The 15,178-nt window shown below is 42.1% G+C and overlaps 1 protein-coding gene across 1 annotated transcript in view; it reads left to right on the forward strand.

The window, feature by feature from the left end:
• LOC137210455 (uncharacterized) overlaps positions 1 to 15,178 on the forward strand; it is a 70,319-nt gene that overhangs the window by 44,026 nt on the left and 11,115 nt on the right. Inside the window, exons 16-17 of the mRNA XM_067712342.1 lie at positions 7,949 to 8,139; positions 11,752 to 11,915. The gene's annotated coding sequence lies outside the window, so the exon portion shown is untranslated. The remainder of the gene's footprint in view (positions 1 to 7,948; positions 8,140 to 11,751; positions 11,916 to 15,178) is intronic.

The following is a 15,178-nucleotide window of genomic DNA, read 5'->3' on the forward strand; positions in this document are numbered from 1 at the left end:
TTCTGATCTCTCTCTCTGCAATGCAGGACAATGGGATGCAGGGCAGACAGACCTGATTCTGGGGATAAAAGACCTGGTGTGACTCTCAAACCTACCAGTTACTAGTTGTTCTTAGCTGTGTCGGCTTTTGAGGCTTGGTTTCCTCACCTGCAAACTTGGGGTGGGACTCCTTCTCTGTATACCCCAGGTGTGTTTTGAGAATTTCTATATTATATGTTCCCACATAACTTTATCTTGCAAGCATTTTCTTATTCCTTCATTGATCCAATCAGACAGTATTCAGCTCCACTACTTGCTGGATGCAGTACGCGTGGGTTGTGATACAAAGGTGGATCACGCAGTGGCCCTACTTAAAGAGGCTTTCATCAGAGCTGAGATGAAGAAGTGCGAGCTCTGGAATCAGAAAGGCATGAGTTCAAATCCTCATTCTACCACTTCTGTTGTTTGAACTTGGGAAAGTTCTCTAATCTCACTTGCCTTCCTTTTTATTTTCCATCTATAAAATGCAGATAATGACACTTAATCCTATAAGTGGTATTGCACGGTGATTAAGTGAAATAATGAATGTAGAACCTAACCAATAATAGTATAGTTACGTAGGGAGCAGATGAGACATAAACAGCAACAAAAGGAAGCAGGGATATTTACGGAAATGTCTGCTACAGTCTTGAGGTGATGAATTTTAAGAAATCAGTATATGTACAAGTGCCAAGTTAAGATTCATGCTAATTATAAATGCATTAGAAGTTCATAATTAAACTCAGGAGAAATTAAGCATCATGAAACTCACCCTGAATGATTAAGTGATAAACCCATCCAAAATTTAATTTGATGTTTCTGTAATAATCTGACTTTATGGAACAAATTCTTAATTTGTTAAAGCCCATAATAAGTTGTAAATGTCCTCCTAAGAAGCAGACCTCCATAACATTCTTAATTAAATTCATTAAGTGATATATCTGAGAGGAAAAACACAGTCATTACCCATACAATTAACAGTTCTTCATTGAATGTTGAGCAATGAACTCTAGAAAGAAATACATGTAAATGGAATAAAAGTAGAATATTTCCTATTCTAGAGGTCCAATATTATGGTACAATAGTCTGTATAAGTAAATTTCTGACTCAAAGAAAATAGCTCTTTCAAAGTAAGCAGGCAGAATGAGTTTCATAACTTCAGAGCCCCAGGAAACCTCGTAATTTATATCTTCTCACAGAGTAGTTGACTTAAAAACCAGTTACTCACTGAGAGAATAACTATATTTTTAGAAAAGAAGCATGACTTGGTAGACTTGTTTTCAAAGGTGAGTTTTGATTATATCTATACATTTGCTGGGATGTATTCCGGCAAATGTATTCCATTTGCTGGAATAATAAGGCAAATGTCTTTATTACTGCATCAGATTCTGATCCTAGAAGATAGGCAAAATATTGCAGAGTTTAAAAACATTCTGAGAAAGTCTGATCATAAATTACTTTACTAAATAGAAAAGCTTGATGTCCATGTAAATGTAGGTACTTTTTACGAACTGGTTGCAGAAGATTCCAGTAAGAAAGATGGGAAAGCAGATTTATGATATGAGATTAAATGAGCTAAGATAGTCAAAGCGCCTACAGAGCACAGTCACACAGCAAGTGGCAATAAATGTTAGAGATGATCATGCTGTTCCTAGTGGTTCCATTCCTGGCTCAAAGCTCTCCTACTCACACAAGCTCTCTTGGGATAATTGCAGTTGTTCTCATGGCTTGGAATTTAATGATTTCAGATCAGCCTGCTTCCCCAGGCCTAGCTCATAAGTGTCCAGACTGCTGGATATCCCTTCCTGGCCATGAAGGATAATCGTCAAGTTCAACATGTCCACACGTCACCTAAACTAGCTCCTTTTGTATTCTAGCTCTCAGATGGGTGGTCCCGTCCTCTGTCTAGACAAGCCAACTAACGGCGTGGGGAATAGATGTGACGTTTTCATATAACAGTCATCAGTCGCTGAGTGCTGTTTACTTCATCTCTTAAATACATCTCAGAATACTCCACTTTCCTCTATCTTCAGTACCAGCGTTTCTTATTTTGTCTGCCATCAGAGCAAATAACTGAAAACAAAAGTTAGCTTGTCACCACCCTACTTAAAACCTCTTTAGCGTGAAGTCTTGTTTCTCAAGCATCGTACACAAGACTTTGCCTGACCTGGTGGCTGCTTCATGTCTGTAACTCCGTGCTGGACGTTTATGTTCACTTATTTATTATTGAACTACAGTTGATTTACAATGTTGTGTTAGTTTCAGGTATACAGCAAAGTGATTCAGTTATACCTTTATCTATATCTATCTATCTATATATTATTTTCCATATTATTTTCCATTACAGGCTGTTACAAGATACTGAATAGGGTTTCCTTTGCTATACAGTAAATCCTTACTTACCTATTTCATACATAGTAGTGTGTATCTGTTAATCCCATACTCCTCATTTATCCCTCTCCCCCCTCCCCTTTGGTAACCATAAGTTTGGTTTCTATGTCTGTGAGTCTGTTTCTGTTTTGTAAATAAGTTCATTTGTATCCTTTTTTAGATCCCACATATCAGTGATACCATGTAGTATGTCCTTCTCTGTCTGACTTGCTTCACTTAGTATGATAATCTCTAGGTCCATCCATGTCATTGCAAATGGCTAAATCTTCATCCTTTTCATGGCTGAGTAATATTCCATTGTATATATATAGGTACCACATCTTCTTTATCCATTCATCTATTGATGGACACTTAGGTTGCTTCCATGTCTTGCCTATTGTGAATAGCACTGCTATGAACACTGGGGTGCATGTAACTTTTCAAATTAGAGTTCCATAGTGGTCACATCAGTTTACATTCACGTTGGACAGTTACTGCTTCCCAAATGCAGGTAATGCTTTTAGTCCCAGATATTTTCCAGGCTGATTTCCTTGTTCCTCTCTCTGCTTATGCTCATGGGCTCCTCACTCCCTCCCACCTCCACTGCCAACACAATGTAATCGTCCTCCAGACTCATCTCAGCGTAGACCTTCCCCTAGGCACTCCTACAGGTGATGCTATAGACACTGGAACAAGTAGGACCAAGTGTTGCAAAGGATTAAACAGTGATGGGTGGTTTAGGGGGCCACTGTAGGTGGGATGAAGAGAAGGCTTCTCTGAGAAATGGACGTTTGAGCTAAGATTTGAACAATGAAAGGGGCAGAGTCAGGGGAAGAGTGTTCCAGGCAGAAGAAAATCAGATGCAAAAAAAAAGTGAGAATAAATTTGATCTATTGAATAATAGGAAGAAGACACTTTTGTGGTTACAAAAGAGTGAACAAAGGGGAGAGTGGTGGGAGATGAGCTTTGAGGACCACAGTGTGCAGTGCTTTGTGGGCCAAGTGAGAGAGATTGGATTTTATTCTGAGTGTGACGGGGTATCACTGTAGAAATTGTAAAACAGCCTTATTGAGGTATACTTGACATAAACAAACTGTACATTTTTAGAGTTTACGAGGTGATATACCTTAACACGTGTATACACCTGTTACAGCATCACCTTGATGCACAATCAAGCTAGTGAACAAACCTACCAACCCCTCTGTAATCTCTTCCTCACCTGATTAGGTCAGGCCCACGCAGGATAGTCTCCCTTTTTGGTAACTTATTCAACTGATCAGTGATTTTGAATATACCTGTGAAATCCCTTCACCTTTCCGATGCTCTGTTTGTTAGAAGCAAGCTGAAGGCCCACCCCCTCAACAGCCTTAGATCTTTCTTGTGTGGAGTTCTCTGTGGATCAAAGGAACCTGGCTGTTCTCCATGTGGTGTTACACTGTAATCTTTTGTATTCTCTGCCAACTCTCTTCCGGATCAATGACTCTACAAAGTATTGTCTTTTGTGCCCAGACAGTTTAAGGCCTTTAGTCAAAAGTTTTTCAGCTTTTTTTCTGCTTTAGAAACGGACAGAGTATATATATTTCTGTCTTACTTCTCTTGCTTTTTCTCTGTTCATGTTGGTCTCAGGAGAATGACTTCATATGATACATTATCGAAAAGGCTTTGAGTTCATGAACTGACTGTAAGACAAATGATTAATCTACTCTCTAATTATCGGGGCTTTCATCTTCACATCCACCCAGTCGATTAACTCATATGCTATCAATTCAGAAGGATACATGATAGCAAGAAGAAAGAAGTGTTTTATAATCAAATCAGATATTTCACTGGCAAAGGAGAGTGTCCTAAGGAGGGTATCTGTATGTACAGACAAGGTGTATTTGAAGACCTGATAAATTGTGATGGACAAAGTGATGGGGAAAGACAAAACTACTCAGTAAGTGAAATATTGGAGAGACGATCTTTTGAACCATTTCATGAAGCAATTGCAAAATTTCAGAGGTAGCCAAGTTTGAGCTGTTAAAAGCACACATTGAATCTTGTAGTTTTCCCTAAATTACCTTATATCACCTGTTTGTGAAGCTGACTTTATGAATTATTTGATTTTGATGGAAGGACGGTCATCTACAAATCATCAAAGACCTCTATCTTAAATTGGAAGAAGATAAGAAAAGTAAGTTACTGATGCCATGAAAATTCTCCCCAGATCTGTGCAGTGTGTTCTAGAGATGAAATCAGTAGCGAGGACGCTGCACTGTGGCAGAATTGTCACAGCACAGAGCGGACAACTCATTAGCAGGTGAAGACATCCTTGGATGTCTCTCCGGGGTCTCGGGAGGGGAAAGCTGCCCTGAGTCTCTCAGTGTCTGGGCTGAACATTCCCGCTTGGTTACACAGATCCTGTAGCTGCACCAGACCTACTGATGTGAGTACTGCAAAGGTCACGAGCAGGTCAAGAGACCGGGCACTTCGGGGAATTCGCTCAAGATACTGTGGCAGGGGTGAGGCAGCAAAACGAGTAATGGGAGGGCAATGCCTTTTATTTTATTTTTGTTTGAAAATAGTCAATACATTACTATACAGCTATTAAAAGAAAAGAATGATTTAAAGAGATATCAAGAATGTACCGTTAAGCATGAAAAACATAGCAGGGTAATCCATTCATCATCATCTCTTTTTCTTTTTTCATAAGAGCAAGTATCAAAAACAGAGCTTCCCTAAAGTGTGACTCTAGGTGTGCATTGTTTGTGTAAACATGGACAAAGCCATGGAGGGGCTCCCACCTGGCTGTGTATTGTCACCTGGCTGGGGACATTGGGAAGGGTGCTGTGTGCCACAGGTGTTGTACTAACCAGCAAGCATGTTCTATCCCCATAAGTTTTGAAGAGAAATGGAAAAAGGAAGAAAATTAAAAAGAAAAACCATTTATTGCTCAAATAGTACAAAAGCAACAGTCATGGACAATTTAAAAGAGCAAACAGGGGCTTCCCTGGTGGCGCAGTGGTTGAGAGTCCGCCTGCCAATGCAGGGGACACGGGTCCAAGCCCTGGTCCGGGAAGATCCCACATGCCACGGAGCAACTAAGCACATGCGCCACAACTACAGAGCCTGTGCTCTAGAGCCCGCGAGCCACAACTACTGAGCCCGCGTGCCACAACTACTGAAGCCCGCGCACCTAGAGCCCGTGCTCCGCAACAAGAGAAACCACCACAATGAGAAGCCCGCGCACCGCAACGAAGAGTAGCTCCCACTCGCCGCAACTAGAGAAAGCCCACGCGCAGCAACAAAGACCCAATGCAGTCAAAAATAAATAAATAAATATATATTTTTAAAAAAAAGAGCAAACAGCATCATCAGAGTATCAGCCCCAGCCCTGTAACCCATATCCTCCTAGTTTTCTGTTTCTTTGCTGCTGCTTGTCCTAATGGATATGTTATTTTTCATACTTAAAATCATAGTAGAAGTAAAACTTTTATTCTGTTTTCCTGACTTACCTTTGTATTAGGCTTATTATTACATGTTTCTATATTCTTCATGCTTATAATTCTTGACATATTAATTAAAAAACCAGAGAGAGGCTACACCATAATTTATTTGGTCATCTTTCAATTATGGGACATTTGTTTGCAATTTTTCTTGTTAAAAATATTAAAATAATATATAGGTATCTGTATAACACTTTTCCCACTTTTAAAATTAAGTAATCCCTTAAATTAAATCCCCAGATTTAGAGTTTTAGAAATGGATAAAAAATTATGAATACCTTCACTGTAATACATTCTAAGGATTTCCTAATAATTTCTTTTTTTAATAAATTTATTTATTTTTGGCTGCATTGAGTCTTCATTGCTGTGTGTGGGCTTTCTCTAGTTGCGGCGAGCAGGGGCTACTCTTCGTTGCGATGCGCGGCCTTCTCATTGTGGTGGCTTGTCTTGTTGCAGAGCATGGGCTCTAGGCGCGCGGGCTTCAGTAGTTGTGGCACGCGGGCTCAGTAGTTGTGGCTCGCAGGTTCTAGAGTGCAGGATCAGTAGTTGTGGCGCATGGGCTTAGTTGCTCCGTGGCATGTGGGGCCTTCCCAGACCAGGGCTCGAACCTGTGTCCCCTGCATTGGCAGGCGGATTCTCAACCACTGTGCCACCAGGGAAGCCCCCTAATAATTTCTTACATTTCACATTCTCTGAAGCATTTGGCAAACTGTCTGGCAAGAAGATGCTGCAGAGAAGTGCAGAGGTATCTCTTGGAAAAGTGTCTATTTATGGTGGAGTTAGTGGGCCCAGAGCCTTGACACTCCCAACTTGGGGAAGAGTAATGGCGAATCACAGCCTCCCAGCACTTTGCGATAGGGCCTAACAGTCATTGATTTTGCTTCCTCATGTTGAATTAGCCCTTGAAATTCTGAGATCCAAACCTCTGAATACAGTAGAAACAAATGTAGCTATTAAGAACTTGTCCTCAACTATGCATTAATTTTGGTACAAGCCATATTGTAACAAAAGACACATGAAAAAGTTGTTTCAATAATCTAGGAGTTTATTTCTCACTCACATCCCAGTCCAGACCTAGCCAGATGGCCCTGCACAAATGAAGTGGCATTGCTCCAGGAGGCCGTCTTGGTAGCCAGCTCCTTAGGTAGCTCTGGCTTTTTTTTAAACAAAAGCGGTGGTGATGAATTCAGTGACGTCTGGTAGAGTTTGGTGTTGCTGCCTTGATCCATGCTAAGCACCGGCAATTTTACCCACCATCACTTTGCCCCATCACTGCGAACGTCCCTGCGGCGGGAAAGGTCTAAATGTCATCACGAAACATCTTGACCTTGCGCACACCTCGAAGGGCTCTGGGACCACCAAGTGTTTGTGGAGCATCGTTGAGAACCTCCAACCAGGGGAAGGGGTCATGGGGGCAAGGAGCTCTGGGGAAGGTCAAGAGGAGGGCTCTGAACGCTGACCCAAGCCCAGGCATTGAACACACAGGCAGGCCGTGTGCTCCAGAGCCAGTGATACAGCTGAGGGGGCCCCTGACAAGCTGATGCAGGAGGTTCCGGGAGGAAACGGGAGGGTGTCGAGGAGGACAGAGGCCAGCGAGGAAGAGCTGGGTGGAGGCAGGCAGGATTAATTATGAAGCTGGCAAATGTCTGGCTGTACCAGGCTTCATTCAGGCTGTGGGTGGAGTGAGCCCTTGGCTAGAATCAACAGGTCTGTACTGTGTTCTTGCTGATCTGTGTACCACGATGCTCTTCCCTCCAACTGGTGTAGCTTCTGGAGGGCAGGACCCATATCCACCCCGAGCCTGGCCCAAAGCAGCTGCTTGATCAGTATTTTCAGAATGGATCAAGATAAATGCAACATGGTTTATTATAAAACGCGGCAAGACCAGAGTCCCGGGGCTGGATATTAAAGAATAACGAACTAGAATAGGTTCAGGCAGAGATCAGGAACGTGGCAACCTGCAGGGAGGTTGGACAGAGCAGATCCATGGTCCTTTCCTCGGCCCTTCCTTCGTGCACCACCCTTAGTTTTCTCACGCTTTAGCTGACTTGCTATTTTATGTGTGACCTTGGCAGTGAAAGGAGACTGTCAATACCAAATGAAGAGGCTGAGTTGATCCTTGTGGAACCAGAAGATGCTAGAAGATTTTGTGTTTGTGCTTCACATAGAAATCGGAAACTGAAAAATCCCATCGGCTCGCTTGCACAGGAGAACAGCATAGCTTCCGTGCGGGAACGTGTGTCAATCTCACAATCCGTTAGCCCAGGTAACGTTTATTGATGAGCTATGTGTGGCCTTTAGACACATCAATATTATCTCATAAATGTGCGGTATCCTGGCAAGATTATTTTATTGATAAGAGTAGAGGCTCAGAGAAGCTAGGAAGATCAAAGACGTAAAAAGCCAAGCCCAGATGTTCTCAAAGTGCTGAGTGGGGCAGGAGATAAGGGCATTTGGGGGGACTACTTTAATTTGAAATATTACCTTTGACACTAAAGAACGGCAAGTTGTATTTAATCGCTGGAGAAGGCAAGGATTTCTCTCTGTAAATAATACTTAGCAATAACCTTAGGGCTTGTTTCATGAGTCAACTGGGAATAAACTAGCTACCTTTTAGAGGTGGATGGGTAGTCACAGAATATTAGGTTACTACTTAGCTAATTGCTTTTCTGATGTATTAAATGACAATTGATCCCCAAAGATGAGCAGCTCATTTCCTACAGACCAGTCAGATCAACCATGATAGCTGCAATGATAATTACTATTAAGCGTATAGTCCTACTGGAGAGGGGCTTGTCCTGCTAGGAGGGTGAAGACAAGCGAGAATCACTAATAAGAGTGAACATCAATCCTTCAGGAGACCCAGTGATTACATAGCAGAGGTAATGGAGTTACTTAATGGATGTTTTAATTTTTACAAGCTATGAGTTTGTAGCCTGAAAAATTATCTCCTGAATTAATAATATACACAGAATTGATGTGCTGAGTTACCATAGAAATCACCTTTAGTACGATTAACGCTGCTAATTATGTCACATCACCTCTAATGTGTTTCATAAGTAGAAATGTTTCCGAGCAGCTACATTAATCCATGTTGCTTCATAATTTGACTCTTTTTCTTCTTTGCGTGTTTGATAAATTCTCTGAAAGACCGTCAGCTTATACATTTAAGCGAACATAAAACAAAGCAGAACTCATGTTTCCCGGTAGCAAATTTCAGATCAGAATTCCATTACTTGGGATCCATTTTTCACGTTTCTGTCTTTTACCTCACATCTCTGAGACTGCTGGAAGCCGTCTGTTCGTCCGTCCGTCCATCCACCCATTCTTTAACGCATTACATGAATTAAGCACCAACTACACACAAGGCTTTGTGCTAGATGGGCGCTATAAGAACTTATAAAAATAAATTACACACCGTACCTCCTGTCATCAAGTTTGCAATCTGCCAATAATAAGGAGATCACACATGTACATTAAGTATATATGAAAGTTTTTGGTAACTACCAGAAGGGTATGTGTATAAAATGTTACTGAGAGAAAGAAGTCACTTCTGGACAGAGGCCAGCAAGGCCACCTGGATGTTTCATACTCAGTAGGCAACAGTTTAAAGATATCTCGTTATATATTGTTAAAGCCGTCACAGCTGTCCTGCACTTAGTAACATGAGATAGCACTTTAGCAGGACACTTGGGGGACCATTTGAAACAGTGAAATCACCAACAAGAAACACAAAAATTTGAAAATATGGTACCAGACAGAGTGTGGAAAGGACACTTTTTACAGTGTGAGAGCTGAAATAGGAAGGCAGTGTCACCTCGCTCATCCTCAGCTGGGTACCTGTACTTGCGGTGACACGTTTCACCTCTCTGGGCGGGTCTGCCAACCACCGTGAAGGCTCTGGGAGCACTGATGTTGGAGAGACAAATAAATGTTAGCAAGAAGATGAATTTGCACCTCCGGAATCCCTGAGTGTTGAGGGTCTACCATATCTTGTAACTGTTTATGATGACTCGAAGTGTAGGTGCTAAACTTCGTGAAGCTGTAGTCCAACGCCGTCACAATCTAATTAGAGCCGTGTGGCTCCTCGTATAAGCCCTCGGCTGTGATTCAGAGTCTAACCAAGTTCTGAGGCATTTCCAGCTTCAGTTAACATATATTTTTAGGAGGTAGTGAAGGACTCTGAAGGTGACAGTTAACTAAACAAGCTGAGGCATGGCGAGGTTGACCAGCTGTTGGTCAACTTATGTCATCTTGCACAGTAAGAGCCTCAGAAACATCCTGGGTTTCAAACCAACTCTGTCTCTTAATAGCTGTGTGACCTTTGGTGGAGAGATTAACCTCTCTGTGCATCAATTCACTTATCTGTAAAATTGGGACAGTAATAGTACTAACATTATAGAGTCCTTGTAATAATTAAATGAATTACATATGTGAAGTACGTCTAAGTATTATAGTACAGACTATTAGTATTGTTAATGTTAATATTACATGTGCAGTAACTTAAAACATGAATGCCAGAGATGTTTCTTGAGGAAATATGTATTCAGTGCTCATGTTCAGAGTCATGGAGTAGAAAAATTAGAAACTAACAGTTGAACTTTTTGTATAGGCTATAGCAGCTCTGCCCAGTCGAATTTTCTGCACTGATGGAAATGTTCCACATGTACACTGTCCAGTGTGGTAGCCACTGGCCACATGTTGTCACTGAGCACTTGAAATGGGGCGAGTTGTGACTGAGGAACTGACTTTTAAATTTTATTTTATTTTAATTGACTTAAATTTCCTGGGATAGGAAAGGTGGGCAGATACAGAATTTGCTCACCGTGTGCTGTTCATTGGCGATTTTCTAACTAGAGGACTTAATCTCTATGTCCTTAGCATGGCCATGTAATGAGTACGAGTGCATGAAGCAGTCAGAGCTGAGGACCATTCCAGCAGGCTCCTGTGATGTTCCTCTGTTCTGACTTTTAACACCCTACAGGTCCTTCTCGTGGCCACTTTGACTCGCAAGGCGAGTGTGTCCAGCAGGGACGGACCTCTACGTGTCCCAGGGCCTCTCCTGGTTTCTATACACCAGGCTCTCTGAGCCCAGCCAACAGGGTCTGCTCCCGAGAGGGCTGCCCAGCCAGATTCTCAAGGTGACCAGGTGGGCAAGCCCTAGAACGTGTCTTGTGAAGGGGTCTGTGCCCTAGTCGCTCCTCTGGGGCAGGTAATGGGGGCCTCAGGACAGCCTGGCTCCCTCCACTGGTGAGGGGCTTTGTCACCACCCGCCAAGGAAGCCAAAACCTGGGGAGGCTAAGGGACTCGTCCAGGGTGACATCATAGTACGTGTCTGAGCTGGGACCAGACCCTCATCTTTTGAGTTTTAATCCCATTGCTCATGAACTATATCTCATCTGTTACGATGGCTGAATTGTGTCCCCCATCCCCCAAATCCATGTTGAACCCCTAATCCCCAGTACCTCAGAATGTGGCTGTATTCGAAGCTAGGATCTTTAAAGAGGTAGTTAAGTTAAAATGAGGTCATGAGGGTGGACCCTAGTCCATTAGGACTGATGTCCTTATAAGGGGAGGAACTAGGGCACAGAGATACACACAGAGGGAAAACCGCACGGGCACCCAGGGAGAAGATGGCCGTGTTCAAGCCCAAAGGAGAGGCCTCGGAAGAAGCCAAGCCTGCCCGCTCTTCACCTCTGGTTTCTAGCCTTCAGACTTGTGAGAAAATAAATATCTGCTGTTTAAACCACCCAGCCTGAGGTACTTAGTTATGGCAGCCCTGAGAAACCAACACGACTTCCAACCTCTGAAAGGAATTGTAAGCTAAAGGAAATACTAAGATAATTCTGCTAAGTTGCTTATGGTTTTAATTGAATAGGTAGCGGGTGACATTTCAGTAGCGTGTATGCTGCTCACCAATGCTATGGAACAGATGTGAAGACTGATAACACTCGTGGATCCATCAGAAATATTTTTACTTGAGAACGACAAGGAGTGATGAGGTGACGTCAGTGACCCTTCAAGAAACAGCAACGCTTTCAGGTAAGTGAAGACCCGAAACATCGTTTCTGAGAGGAAAAGAAGGAAAATGACATAGACGGATGCATCCCAGTATTTGAAGTGATAGCCAAGTTTAGTCCTTTTTATAAATTGTACTTTAGAATATAGTGGTGTTATAACGATAAATTTGCAAACCCTATTGCATTTAAACTTGTGCTCTATTTTGCTAAGTCCTGCATTTCTTCATTCAAGTCTTCTTGTAATAAGTTGGAATTTCTAAAGTCTCATCAACTTGGTCACTTTCTAATTCTCTCTCCAGCAAACCCACCATGGTCCAAAGGGCACAGAGGAGGTGATGGTGAGGTGATGCCCTTTATTCTAATCTGAGACTACACAGATGGTGACAGTGTTTGGTCGGATTTTAGAATCAACAGATCACAGAGACAAATAGGAAACATCCTAAATGTAAATCAATAGAGGATTGGTTAAATAAATAATAACTGATCTATACAAGGAAATGCTATGTGACTGTTAAAAGTGATGGTGTAAATTTATGTTTACGGACCAATAAAGATGAAAGATGTCTGGGATACAGCTTTATTTAAAAGAAGACAGGCTAGCAAATAGCACAATAATTTAAAAAAATCTTTTATTTATGTATATTATACTTACATACCCACATGTGTATATACGCACATAGGAAACATGCAACAGGATATATCAATATATCAAAAGATAACAGTGCTTATTTGTACGTGTGGGGAATTTTGCAGGTGCTTTTCACTTTATATCTTTATGTATCTTTATGTATTATCTATAGCTTTGTCAAGATTCTGTTCTGCTTTCATTTCTAAAAAGAGAAGAGTCCAGGTGAGACCAGGAGCTGTCTTCCTGGTCTGTGGAGAGCGGGTGGGAATTGAATCTCTGAGAGGGAGACCAGACAAGGTGAGACCAAAGTTCTGCTGTTGTGATGAAAGGTTTAGCCCGAGGTTCCAACCTTAAGTTTCCCAGTTCACACTCAGTTTTGAACAAAGGGCAGAGTTTTGTGACTGGAGACTCTTTATCCCCTTTAGTATTCGTCAGTGTGTCTGGAAACCTCGGAGCTCCCAGCCTCAGGCTTGGAGGGCAGGGCGAAATTAGTTGAGGCTGAAACTTTGTTTGAGGCAGTTCTTGACATCCAGGGTTGGCAAAATTTTTCTGCTGATAGAAGGCATCATATGGCTTGTACGTTGTTAACCAATGAGCACAGAAGAGAGGGGAGAGAAACTATGGGTGAATTTGACATTGGAGAAGGCTTCCACCAGGGTATATGAAGTCATTTTACCCCAGATGAGTTGGAACCAGTAGCTTTTTCCTTTTAATCTTAAGAGAACAATTTTCTTTGTGTCCTTGTCATGACAGTCAAATCCTGAACTGCCAACTTTCAGTAGGTTTGTCTTAGGAATGAATATAAAGTAATCTATCTATCTATCAATCATCTATTATCTATCTATCTATCTATCATCTATCTACACTTATGGATTTTTAACTTCTACCAGCTACATAGTTTTACATTTTTATTTTAATTTAATGATAAATGATACATGCCTATGTAAAAAACTCAGACAATATAGTGTAATTAAAGTAAGGGATAAAAGTTTTCTATTTTAATTTCATTTCCAACCTTTCACTCCCTGCAGGAAGTCACAGTGAACTCATCTGTGTCTCTCCAGACACATATACCTACACCAGAATTTTTCTCCCCCAAGATATTCAACATGATTAAAATAAAATCTCAATATTGTAGATATTCATGGCTGCGTGAGATGGCCTAATGTGGGCACACCATCATTTATTTAGCCATTTCCATGACAACTGATGTTTAGGTTGTCTCCATCTTTTTCTGTCTTAATACTTGAAGAACATTGTCCACACTTGTATGCTTATGTAAGTCTAGGATCCTGGGTGAAGAATTGTTGAACCTAAGATGTGGGTGTTTGCTAGACCCTAGTGATACTGTCAGGTATCAGCAGAATTTGTGAGGGACTTTGGAGCACTTCACACACCTGGGGGAGAATGTTTCTTTCTCCTGACCACCCTCTTCTCTGCCTCTTCCAACATCTGGGGTCTGACAGATAAGGACATCAGGACCACATTTGTTTAACGCTGAGGTCTTGACAGAACTAGGAACATGCTGTGTGTAATCAGTGCCTTCCCGGGGAGTTCCCAGAGCACAGACAGGCCCTCCTGAGAGACACCAATGTTCGTGTAAGGACTTGGGGATCTGGACAGTATTCAACAGCTTATCATGAAACATCTAGACTCAAAGTGCTGCTAAAACAGGAACAAAAGAACAACGAGCTTTGTGGAACTGCTGCTTCCCCTCAAACTATTTGATACTTTAATTTCTGGTATCTGTCTCAGAACACCACATGAGAATTTTATTTTAACATCCTGTGATAGAGAATCATTTGTCATTCAGGAGAAGTTCTCCTGGGTGTGGGCAGAGATAAAACAGCAGTCCCCAAGTGGTGGGAACATCCGCCTAGTGCGGAGTATGGATTCCTGTCCTGACCATGCGTCGGCGTTGGGGGTTTTGGGCAACAGTCCCCTTTATGGCTTCGTCAAGATGAGTTCAGTCTACAGCGTGTAGAGCTTCACAGACAGTCTCACGTGCTGTACCTAACGAGGACCTGTTCTTTTCTGTTTTCCCTCTCCCTGGAATTGTCAGCACCTTTTGGCGACGACAGTTTCAAAGCTCGGAAATGTGTTGAAACGGGGTGGTGGACTCCAGTTGTCTAGCAGAGCATAGACTGTGACATCGTTGCTTCATTTGTTCTGGAATAACAACATCATGGAGTGAAACCAGAAGGGCAGAAATTGTTAGAATCAGGCCATTTCAACACGGAGCCAGAGTGATGAAGGCTAATGAGCAATTTCATCCATCTATAAATTTATTCACTCAAAAAAAATATATCTATCTATCTATCTATCTAGTTCCCCAGCCAGGGATTGAACCCAGGCCATGGCAATGACAGTGCCAAATCCTAACTGCTGGGCCACCAGCACCACCACCCCCAAATACATTGACTGTGTACCTGTTAGGCACTGGTCTACATGCTGGAGATGAGGAAACAAAGCCCCTGCTCTCGTGGATCTTGCTAGAGCTGGGACACAAGGAGAAAGATGGAAGAATCCCATGTCAAGGGGGTTATCATCCAGTGTGATTCAAAAGGCTGTTAGAAGAAGACCTGCATGTGTACCTGAGGAGTCCAGCCCCTCACTTAAGTCCTTCCTGCTCCAATCACGTATGCTATCAATGGTGT

This window comes from Pseudorca crassidens, chromosome 17 (assembly GCF_039906515.1).
Source record: "Pseudorca crassidens isolate mPseCra1 chromosome 17, mPseCra1.hap1, whole genome shotgun sequence".
Lineage (NCBI taxonomy): Eukaryota > Metazoa > Chordata > Mammalia > Artiodactyla > Delphinidae > Pseudorca > Pseudorca crassidens.